Raw genomic sequence first — 12,477 nt, forward strand, 5'->3', positions numbered from 1 at the left:
TCTTAAACATCCCAGGCAATCTGGCTCCAGTGACCTTTGCACAGCTTAGTTAAGTACAGCTTAGTTATGCACACACAGATACACAACATTCTTCACAGAATATCCCCCCCAAATATGTTTTAAAAATAACCATTCTCACACTGTATATACTTCAGATGTCAAAAATCAGCAAAACTTTACTCCTCGCCTTTCTTTCAAATTGCTGCTGTCAAAATGTTTCACGTCTCATCAGTGGTAACCACTTTCTATTGATAAACTGGTGAATAAAGAACAGGTTTTTCAATTTGTCTCAATCATTAGCAATTAAATAATTGATTGTATCGCTTTTTGGCCTTTTGGCTAAGATCAAGTGTGGTATCTGCTCTTTGGCTTAATTAAGCACCACATCAAGCCCTGGATGGGTTGTGATGCTTTATCTTGTCAGCTTGGATCTTGTTTGTCTTTCTTGTGGGTACGTTGGATTGGGTTTGACTGGAGTGTGAATTTGGTTTTTAGAGCGAGCAAGGAATGGATTTGGGTTTTCCAGGTCCATTCAGAGCATTGGCTTTGTAACGTTACAGATGGAATAAAAATGTTTTTTAAAAATTTTAAAAATGATTGTTCAAGTGAGAACAGCAATGGGAAACAGCATCACAGTGCAATTTCCAAATTTGAACCTCAGAGTTGTAGTGCAAAATACACTTGGAAAATTCATAAATTGGATGACAAAGGGTAAAATTTCCATTGTGGGATAAATGTGAACAGTTGGAAGGTTGTGGTTTGTGATAATATTAATTTCTGGGCTTACATTCAACAAAAAAAATCAGCGCAATACGTGCTGATAATTAACAATGTGCCTTGTCTGTAATTACCTTGTTACGATCCCTGTGGGGAACCATATACATCGTCTCCAAAAGCCTTTCACTTTTCCTTTCCAGCCTTATGTTCCAATGTCATTTTTAAACTAGGAGACTGACTTCCTAATCTGTGGACACATCTTGATCTGAAACATTCATTTTAGCAGTAAGCTTACAGAAAGCAGATGGGTCTGTCTTGTCACCCAACTTTTCCCGTACAACGGCAGCAGCCTTGGGGGGCTTTCCTGAAACCTCTGGGGTAGTGATACTTTGTCCCCAGCCAAATTGTTTCCCAGATAGAAATCAACACCTTCAACTGGTAAGGTAGGACAACAGTAACAGGACCAGTAACTAACCACATTTTAAGTTAAACTTATACAAAGGAGCAGACAAACAATTTCCATCAGTACCCTAAACCAATACCTTTATATTCAGCTAACCTTTTGGAGAGAGCTTCATGTCACCTGCCAACATCAGCGACTATGCAGATCCCAAAGGATGGTAATCAATTTACTTGACTCAAATGAAGAACATGGGGACACTATGCCCAAGAACAAAATAATTCTCCATAACTTCCCATTACCCAATCCATCTGTCAGCAAAAGTGGTGTCCCTGTTTGTCATGAACTTTGCCAGTTAGGAAACTGTCACTTGGGGGAATATCCCATTGGCTGGGCAAATATAGATGAGATTAGAATCATAGATTCCCTACAGTGCAGAAGGAGACTATTCAGCCTGTTGAGCCTGCTTCAACACCAATACCACCCTATTCCCGTAATCTAATTTATTCACCCTACAAGTTCCTCTGACACTAAGGGGCAATTTATCATGGCCAATTCACCTAACCCACATATCTTTGGATGTGGGAGGAAACCCATGCAGACAGGAGAAAAACATGCAATCTCCACATAGACAGTCACCCAAGGCTGGAATTGAACCTTGGCCCCTGGCACTGTGAGGCAGCAGTGCTAACTACTGTGCCACCATGCTACACAAGAGATAGGCTTCATTTTTTAAATTAGAGTATTCAGCCTTCATGTGCCCTATTTTTGGACAAAAGAAGCATGTCAGTACCTTAAAGTAAACCTGTCCTCTGAACTTTCACTTACTAACATGAGAAAGGGTAGTATCTTTGTCTTCTCCCCCTTTATCAGTAGGGGCTGATCTCTTCTCATTATTGACCTTCCTCTCATTTTAGTTTCTCTGGAAGGTTCCAAAGTGGGGCCTGCTCTTAATACCTTGTGAATTAATTCATGCTTGTCTTTTATTATCAATGCTTCCCTTATTTTCGGAACTTTGGGCTTATGCTCTCATCTGGAAAACTACAAAGGGAAACTATTTTTGAGTCCCTTCAGTATTATTTCCCTAAGTTGTTTGAAGTTCTGTCTAATCTTCATCAACCTGCAACTCCTATCCAATGCCAATTCCTTTTTGCTGGCAAACTCAACATAGGCTTTGCATGTTCTCGTCTTCAAATTTCTAAACATCTACATACAAGCCTCTGGCAGCAACCTGTAAGTGTTGAGTGCGGCACTCTTTACTTCCTCATAATCACATTAGAAATGAGTACACCTCCGAGGCCTTCACTTCCGTTGAAGGAGCATAGTCTACTGCTCTTATGGCCAGTTCAATGTGTGGCAATTTTCTTGAAGGACTCATTTCCAACTCCACTTCTGCCTCATTAAATTTAGGCACTGTGTGAAAAATCCTCAACAAAATCAAAATTAAGAAGCGTTCTCCTTGAGTCAGTCTCACTTCTCATTTACTCAAAGTCACATAATTGGGACTGATGTTCCACTTTGAGTTTTTCATCTTTTTCTCTTTATTTTGTTTGCTTCTTTCACTAACTGTTTCCTCTTTTGCGAATTTCACTTTTCCTAAGTCCATCTATGTTCTGTTTTTCTTTTTCAATTCTGGCCAGTTGTACTCGATCACTAAGGAACTTGTCCATTCTTTCTTCAGCCTTCTTCCAGGTGCTGAGAAATTCTTCAAGAATCCTATCACCTTGCGTTACTCCCCACATGCTGTGCTATAGCCTGTCAGGCAATCTTTCCTCAACAGTTTTGAGTTTTCAAGAACCAGATCCTTTTCAATGTTTCAATTTCCTAATAACATATAGCTAAAGCAAACATGAAAACTTGTTTTCTTAATTGCTGGAAGATTCCAGTTACCCATTTTACAACTTGCGGTTTTGATGCCAGACTTGAACTCCCAATGTTTGTTTGTTCATCATAGAGAAAACATGAAGTAAAAGTAACCAAAGTTACTGAATGACTTCAAATTAAGAATGAGACTTCATTTTTTGTAACTTTTATGTTAACATGAATGCAAACTGAACATGAATAAATAGGCAGGTTACAGTTGTTGTGAATTATAAATCACTCATGGAATAGCAGATTTAAAAAAAAGACTATCTCACAAGACTACATGTATTCATAGCATTCCCAGCACAAATTTGGTGGAACCTGCAATCTCACAATCTTTCCAACTCAGCCTCTGGAATGTGGAAACTCTCACTTTCCTCACTCAATGATATTTGGTCCATTTGAGCAACAGTGGCTCCACTCCATTCAATTTACTCAGACACAGTTATTATCCAAATGGCTCCTTCTGTGAAACATCCTTAGCTCATTTCCTGGCAGTTTTGATGGCACAGATTCCTTCTGAAACTCCTTTATCTGATTGCTTTAGTTTAATTTAATGAAGTGCTTTAAAACGTAGTGAGAGAATTGTTCAATTCACACTCATGGCACTAATCCTGTCTTTAGCTTTCTGATCTTTTTAACTAATCGCACATGCACAACCTCATAAATGTGCCTTCTCTGTTCTTCCCCTGCTGTAGCTTTTTTCTTGAGCCACACAATTTTCATATTTTTATACCCTTCCTGGTACCTTCAGGTCAAGGATCACCACGTTACATGGATAAGTATTTTTTATTGGCCAAGAAAATTACAAGTGATCCCTTTGCAACTCTTAAAAGTCCCTTCAAACGTTCTTAAAAACAGTGACAGACTCCAAAAATATTCTAAAGAAATCATAACTTTTTCTCATGGGTCAAATGTTGGCACATAGCCTCAATCTTTTAAAACAACTTACAAGAAGTTAACAGCATTCATAACCGATTAAAACTGATGATCAGCTTTGTGCAATGTAAATATTTTCAATATGAACATTGTCTGGTGAAAGAATCTCATAATCATAAAATCCCTATGGTGCAGAAGGGCCATTCGACCCATCGAGTCTGCACCAAGGCCCTATCACTATAATCCCACACTAGCCCTCCGAACACTAAAGGGCAATTTAGCATGGCCAGTCCACCTAACCTGCACATCTTTGGACTGTGGGAGGAAATCCATGCAGATACGGGGGAGTGTGCAAACTCCACACAGACAGTGACCCAAGCCGGGAATCGAACCCAGGTCCCGGGCACTCTGAGGCAGCAGTGTTAACCATTGTGCCACCGTGCCATCGAATAATATTCGAAGGAGAATTGTGAAACTATGCCATTATTCAATATTGTTTAACAAATTGTCTGAGTCTGTCACCAAAGGTTAATCAATTTTTCTTAAGTGCAAAAATAATATTTTTTGGACTCTGAAGGGTTGGGAAGTGATTGCAGATTGGGGAGTTTAGGGGGATGAGCCCAACATAGCTTAATTAAAACTCTGCTTTAATGTTCGATTCAAAATTTTTTTTCAACTTTATTTAAATATCCTGTAAAGAAAGCTTGTCACTTTCAAGCTCTAATGGTGGTATTTGTACGAGAGTAAGCCTACAATTTTCTTCATGCAAAGCCGTTCATCCGTTGTGGCTAATTACAGAAACAGAAGCCATCTGCTTACCTGCCCACTCTTTAACGCGCTTAGTTTCCATCCAGACTGAAAACACAGTGTGTTTCTCATCTAGATTACTCCTTTCAATCTCTTCGTAAATACCTTGAAGAAAAGACACTGAATAATGGATGACTGGTTAGGGATTATTTAAATACGTGTGGTTGCCTTATTGATTAGTGCCACTCAGGGTTTAACTATTACAAGCCAGCATTTCTTCTGACAGTATTTGTTGATTTAATGGAACTCTGACACTACTAGTAGAATACAATCTGCTGGAACCCCATGTATCTATAGGAAAAAAAACAGAATCCTTATAAAAGTTGGAAATGCCTGGCTTGCTTCCTTGAAAAAAGTCTCACAACACCAGGTTAAAGTCCAACAAGTTTAATTGGTAGCAAACACCACTGGCTTTTGGGGCTCTTGCCCTTCGGCAGGTGAGTGGGGAGTTCTGATCACAAACAGGGCATATAGAACAAAGAACAGCACAGCACAGGAATCACGACCTTTGGCCCTACAAGCCCACGCCACCCATTTTAACACTCAGTGAGTGCCTTATTCAAGTCCTTCTTCTACCTACAACTTTTGTCTACGTCGAGTGGACTCCACAATAAAGGGGTGCAAATATAGGGAATTATATGTGTGCCAGATTAAGGGAGATCCAATCTAGGGACAATTCGTTGACACCAATCAGCCTAAGAAACACGTTTTTGGAGTGTGGGAAGAAACCGGAGCACCCGGAGAAAACCCGCGCGAGCACGGGGAGAATGTGAAAACTCCCACAGACATTGGCCCAAGCCGGAGATCCGACCCAGGTCCCTGTAGCCGCACAGCAGACAGTGATAGCCACTGAGCGGTCGTGTTGCCCGTCAGTTGGTCCAGTTTAAGCGTACACTAACGACGTGAAGCACCAGGCAACTCTCGAAACAACATCCGAGAGCCACTCTCGCACGACCCACCACGTGTATGCCCCTTGTTGGCCGACAAGGCGGACCGGATCACCTGTGGATGTAAAAAGGAGACATCAATAAACATACAACAAACTATACAGACATTAACGGAAGATCCCCAATAGCTCCAAAGTAAGAGACAGGCGAGCCTTAAAATATGTTGGATGGCCCATAGGAATCTATTAATTCCCAGTAATGCCCTGAGGCTCTTGATCTTCAACTAGAACATTCTTTTGTATCCCCCCATTTCTAGTCTGCTCATGTGCCTATCCAGGTAAGCCTTAAACAACTCAATCATGTCTGCCTCCTTGGCAGTGCATTCCAGGCCCCCATAACCCTCCGTGTGAAAAACATCCCTCTAACATCTGAATTAAACCTTGCCCCTCACCTTGAGCCCAGCTTCCCACTGTTCACCGTATCTATACCCTTCATAATCTTATACACCTCTATTAGGTCTCCCATCATTCTCCGTCTTTCCAGGGAGAACAACCCCATTTTGCCCAATCTCTCCTCATAGCTAAGACCCTCCATACCAGGCAGCATCCTGGTAAACCTCCTTTGCACTCTCTCCAAGGCCTCCATGTCCTTCCACTAGTGCGACGACCAGAACTGGATGCAGTACTCTAAATGTGGTCTAACTAACGTGCTATACAACTGCAACATTAGACACCAGCATTTATACTCTATACCCCTTCCTATAAAGGCAAGCATACCAAATGCCTTCTTCACCACCTTCTCCACCTGTGCTGCCACCTTCAAGGACTTGTGAACTTGCACAACTAGGTCCCTCTCTGTTTCTGTACTCTTAGTGGTCCTACCATTTATTGTATAACTCCCCCCTATATTATTTCTTCCAAAAGGCATCATCTCGCATTTATCTGGATTAAATTCCATCTGCCATTTCACCGCCCAATTTGCCAGCCTATCTATATCCTGCTGTATTGTCCGACACTATATATAAAGACACACTCTCAGTTTACAGAATACTGATTAAAATGTGAGTCTTTACAGCTAATCAAGTCTTAAAGGTGCAGACAGTGTGAGTGGAGAGAGCATTGAGCATAGGTTAAAGAGATGTGTATTGTCTCCAGACAGGACAGTAAGTGAGATGTTGCAAGCCCAGGCGAGTCATGGGGATTACAAATAGTGTGACATGAACCCAAGATCCCGGTTGAGGCCGTCCTCGTGTGCGGAACTTGGCTATCAGTTTCTGCTCAGTGACTGCACTGTTGTGTGTCATAAAGGCTGCCTTGGAGAACGCTCACCTGAAAATCAGAGGCCGTTGGAGCCGACGAGGGAGCGAGCTATCTTGGATCTGGTGCTATGTAATGAGGCGGGTAGAATTAGGGACCTTGCGGTGAAGGATCCTCTTGGAGAGAGTGATCATTGTATGGTGGAGTTTCGGTTGCAGATGGAGGAGGAGAAAGTGGGTTCCCGGACACGCGTCCTTTGTTTGAATAGAGGGGAGTATGGTAGGATGAGAGAAGAATTGGCGAATGTGGACTGGGGGAGTGCGTTGGAAGGTAGGTCTGCTGAGGAGCAGTGGAGGATCTTTAAGGAGATCTTTCTTGGTGCTCAGCAGAAATTTATTCCGATGGTTAAAAAGGACAGTAGGAAGAGAGGTAATAAGCCATGGATAACGAAGGAGGTGAAGGAAAGTGTTAAATTAAAAGCGGAGGAATTTAGAGTAGCTAAGAGCAGTGGGCGAGAAGAGGATTGGGAAAGGTTTAAATGTCAACAAAGATTGACAAAGAAGTTGATAAAGGAGGGTAGGAGAAGCTATGAGGCTGGGCTAGCACTTAATATAAAAAAGGATAGCAAGAGTTTTTATAAATATATAAAAAGGAAGAGGCTGGCTAGGGTGAACGTTGGTCCTTTAGAGAATGAGAAAGGGGAGCTAGTGGTAGGGGATGGGGATATGGCTAAGGTCTTGAATAACTTTTTTGTTTCTGTCTTCACGGAAGAGGACGTGAATAATTTGCCGGGTGTTAGCGATGGAAAGGTGGTAGGAATGGAGGGTCTTAATGACATTACTGTTACTAGAGAGGTGGTGCTCGACAGACTGGAGGGGCTGATTGTGGACAAGTCCCCAGGACCGGATGGAATGCATCCGAGGGTTCTGAAAGAAATGGCGGAGGTTATAGTGGATGCCTTGGTGGTTATTTTCCAGACGTCGCTGGATTCCGGGGAAGTGCCGGAAGATTGGAAAACGGCTAATGTTACGCCGTTGTTTAAGAAGGGTGCCAGGCAAAAGGCAGGGAATTATAGGCCGGTTAGTTTAACGTCTGTGGTAGGTAAAATGTTAGAATCTGTCATTAAGCAGGAAATTGCGAGGCATCTTGAAGGGAATTGCTTGATAGGGCGGACGCAACACGGTTTCATTAAAGGGAAGTCGTGTCTGACAAATTTACTGGAGTTCTATGAGGATGTGTCTAGGGCAGTGGATAGAGGAGAGCCGGTGGATGTGGTCTTTCTGGATTTTCAGAAGGCGTTTGACAAGGTACCTCACAAGAGGTTATTGCAGAAGGTCAGGGGACATGGAGTTGGGGGTAGGGTGTTAGCGTGGATAGAGGATTGGTTGTCAAATAGGAGGCAGAGAGTGGGGGTCAATGGGTGCTATTCGGATTGGCGGTTGGTGACTAGTGGGGTGCCCCAGGGGTCGGTGCTGGGGCCTCAGCTATTTACCATTTATATAGATGATCTGGAGGAGGGAACCGAGTGCAGGGTGTCGAAATTTGCTGATGACACCAAGATTGGGGGAAAGGCAAATTGTGCGGAGGGTGTGGAGAGTCTGCAGAAGGATCTAGATAGGCTGGGCGAATGGGCCAGGAAATGGCAAATGGAATTTAATGTTGGCAAGTGTGAGGTGGTCCACTTTGGTAGGAAGAATGGTAGGAAGGACTATTACTTACGTGGCGAAAAACTGCAGCAGGCGACGGTGCAGAGGGACCTCGGGGTCCTTGTGCATGAGTCGCAAAAACCCAGCTTGCAGGTGCAGCAGGTGGTCAGGAAGGCGAATGGGATGCTGGCCTTCATAGCGAGGGGGATTGAATATAAAAGTAGGGAGGTCTTGCTGCAGCTGTATAGGGCATTGGTGAGGCCGCAGCTGGAGTACTGTGTGCAGTTTTGGGCGCCGCACCTGCGCAAGGATATTTTGGCCTTGGAGGGAGTGCAGAGGAGGTTTACTAGGCTGATACCGGGTTGAGGGGGTTGAGCTATGAGGAGAGGCTGAATAAACTAGGCTTGTACTCGTTAGAGTTTAGAAGAATGAGGGGAGATCTCATTGAGATGTATAAGATGATGAATGGGATGGATAGGATAGAGGTGGAGAGACTCTTCCTGCTCAAAAAAGACAGTAGGACTAGGGGGCACAGCCTCAAGATAAAGGGGAGGCGGTTTAGAACGGAGTTGAGGAGGAACTTCTTCACTCAAAGGGTGGTGAATCTCTGGAATTCTCTGCCCGTTGAAGTGGTGGAGGCTGCCTCGCTAAATATTTTTAAGAAGCGGGTTGATGGGTTTTTGATAGAGGGGATTAAGGGTTATGGGGAGAGGGCGGGAAAGTGGAACTGAGCCACAACAGATCAGCCATGATCTTATTGAATGGCGGGGCAGGCTCGAAGGGCTAGATGGCCTACTCCTGCTCCTATTTCTTATGTTCTTATGTTCTTATGAATGCCCGTGACCACTGAAGTGTTCGCCAACAGGAAGAGAACAGTTTTGCCTGGTGATTGTCGCTTGACTCGCATTCTAATCAGTATTCTGTAAACTGATTGTGTGTCTTTATATGTCCTGTTTGTGATCAGAACTCCCCACTCACCTGACTAAGGGGCAGAGCCCTGAAAGCTAGTGGCATTTGCTACCAAATAAACCTGGTGTTGTGAGACTTCTTACTGTGTTTACCCCAGTCCAACGCCCGCAACTCCACATCATTGCTTCCTTGTCCTGTGGTCATCCTTTAGACTGTTAGTACGCACTTAAAGTATTATTATAAATGTGAGTACTCGGTAGGCCTTTCAGTCTTCAGTGCTGTGCACTAGTGCATACACAAGGTACAGCAGAGTACATGGATAAGAGGTATTACAATTCCACACCATCTTTAATTCATAAACATGGATTAACCACTAGATGAAATGGAAAATGCAGCCAGTTGAAACGTTGTGAATCTTAGCACAATCTGTTTTAAAGATGATCAGCTACCATGAAAAGTTAATTCTGCATTTAATATGGCGTAAGGGTATTTTGATTTCCTGACACATCCATGTTGAGGATCCTGATTAAATCCTTCATTCACTCCTCTAACGTCTTATTAAGGAATTGTCTGCAACTATATGACGTGTGTTCATTTTCTCAGCTCCTGAATTGTTCTACACGTAACTCAGTTTGGATCAAAATTAATTTAATTTACTAATGGGCTGTTTGATTACCTGTTGATTGAATGAGTTAACTATTTGTTGCTATACAAAGCCAGACCACAAGGCATGCACTGCACTGAACATTATTCATTGTTGGCTTCATTTTGTTTATTAGTGTCACAAGTAGGCTTACATTAACACTGCAATGAAGTTACTGTGAAAATCCCCTAGCTGGCACACTCCGGCACCTATTCAGGTATCCTGAGGGAGAATTTAGCATGACCAATGCATGTCCTTCGGGAGGAAACCCACGCAGATACGGGGAGAATGTGCAGACTGGGCACAGGCAATGACCCAGGCCGGGAATCGAATCCAGGTCTCTGGCATTCTGAGGCAGCAGTGCTAACCAACTAACAACTTAGAGTGGTCACAACCATACTCAATAAACAAGCAGATGTGAAGCAGTTGAGCAGCAGACCCTTAGTGGATAGAGTTACTCATAAAAAGGAGCAGCAAAGATGACACAGCCAATACCATGCATCACTATACATAAATACTAATAGGTATTGAGAATTAACTACAGCACTGACATGAGTCTGAGGTTATCTGTTGATTAGGTTAGGTTGAGAATATGTTTAGACTTTGACAATTTTCAATTGTCCAAAGGTATTTGCATGACTAACAACATCCATTACATATGTGACCTTTAAAAATGCTGCAGTTGAGTCACAGAATTACATAACTATACAGGATAGAGAAAGGCCACTTGATCCATCGGGTTTGTGAAGTTCTTTCAAAGAGAAATTCAGTTAGGTCCACGCCTTTGCTCTCTCCCTTTGGCTCCTTTAAGTAATTATCGAATTTCTCTTTGAAGGCTACCATTGAATCTGTTACCACCATCCCCCCCCACCATGCCTCTATTTTCTCAGAAGACTAAGGAAATTGTGGCATGTCAGCTACGATTCTCACCAACTTTTACAGATGCACCATAGAAAGCATTCTTTCTGGTTGTAACACAGCTTGGTATGGCTCCTGCTCTGCCCAAGACCGCAAGAAACTACAAAAGGTTGTGAATGTAGCCCAGTCCATCATGCAAAGCAACTTCCCATCCATTGACCCTGTCTACACTTCCCGCTACCTCAGAAACACAGCCAGCATAGTTAAGGACCCCGCACATCCCGGACATTCTTTCTTCCACCTTCTTCCGTCGGGAAAAAGACACAAAAGTCTCAAGAACAGCTTCTTCCCTGCTGCCATCAGACTTTCGAATGGACCTACCTTGCAATAAGTTGATCTTTCTCTACGCTTCAGCTATGACTGTAACATTACTTTCTGCACTCTCGTTTCCTTCTCTATGAATGGTATGTTTTGTATAGCACGCAAGAAACAATACTTTTCACTGTATACTAATACATGTGACAATAATAAATCAAATCAAAATCAAATCAAATCAAACCATCAGTTCTCACAGATACAAATTACATGTTGCATAAAGAAATGTTTTCTCTTGTCAACTCTAATTCTTTCACCAGCCACCTTAAATCTGTGATCTCTGGTTATTGGAACTAATGACCTCAGTCATTGGAAGTAGCTTTGTATTAGTTACTCTATCTCAAAGTCTTTTGGCAGCATCTTTCCATTCTGCGGAGAGTTTCTCACTGTAGAGGCCAGTGGAAATTTGCCACGTTGCATAACCCTTGCCGAAGTAATTATGCATTCAGAGGTTTCTCAACGTTTTGCATGGCAGGGCACACTGGATGGCTCACTCCGGGCCATCATACCCGAGTCCCATATTTAAAAGGTGCGCAAACATCAACCTGCCCGTCTTTATAGAAGATGCTCCATCCCCTGGGAGGTCCACTGTTGCACATGAGGTCCGGTCACTGGAGGTCTCCATCTTCACTTTTGATCACTGTGAGCTGCCCCAAACGTTCTCGCAGGCAAGTCCAACATTAGTGCGGTACCTTGCTCCCAGTGTGTTCTGAAACCAGTGTGAAAACCCATTGGCAGTGTAGGTGATGGGGCAGGGGAGAGAAATTTTGGGTTGGGCTTTCATTTGCAACCGATTAACGGGATGCAAAAGAATTTTCATGCAGGCCTCTGGCAGGAACGGCATTCCACCATGACAGGTCGTAGCGCATATTCCTGCTGTCATTTCACGCCAATGGGGAAACCAACTTTTTGGCTCCTGTCACATTGTCGCCCCACCCCCTCCCACATCATTAAAGCCATTTACTAGGTTGATTCCGGAGTTGAGGGGGTTGAACTATGAGGAGAGGCTGAATAAACTAGGCTTGTACTCGTTAGAGTTTAGAAGAATGAGGGGAGATCTCATTGAGACGTATAAGATGATGAATGGGATGGATAGGATAGAGGTGGAGAGACTCTTCCCGCTCAGAAAGGACAGTAGGACTAGGGGGCACAGCCTCAGGATAAAGGGGGGTGGTTTAGAACGAAGTTGAGGAGGAACTTCTTCACTCAAAGGGTGGTGAATCTCTGGAATTCTCTG

At 43.2% G+C, this 12,477-nt stretch overlaps 1 non-coding gene across 1 annotated transcript; it reads left to right on the forward strand.

Moving 5' to 3' along the window:
* Positions 1 to 319: 319 nt before the first annotated feature.
* LOC145358055 (U2 spliceosomal RNA) lies at positions 320 to 510 on the forward strand. Its single transcript, XR_013889425.1, has one exon. It is a non-coding gene; the product is annotated as a U2 spliceosomal RNA (small nuclear RNA).
* The last annotated feature ends 11,967 nt before the right edge of the window (positions 511 to 12,477 follow it).

The sequence above is a fragment of the Carcharhinus amblyrhynchos genome, chromosome 24, assembly GCF_965287045.1.
Source record: "Carcharhinus amblyrhynchos chromosome 24, sCarAmb.v2.hapA, whole genome shotgun sequence".
Classification (NCBI taxonomy): domain Eukaryota; kingdom Metazoa; phylum Chordata; class Chondrichthyes; order Carcharhiniformes; family Carcharhinidae; genus Carcharhinus; species Carcharhinus amblyrhynchos.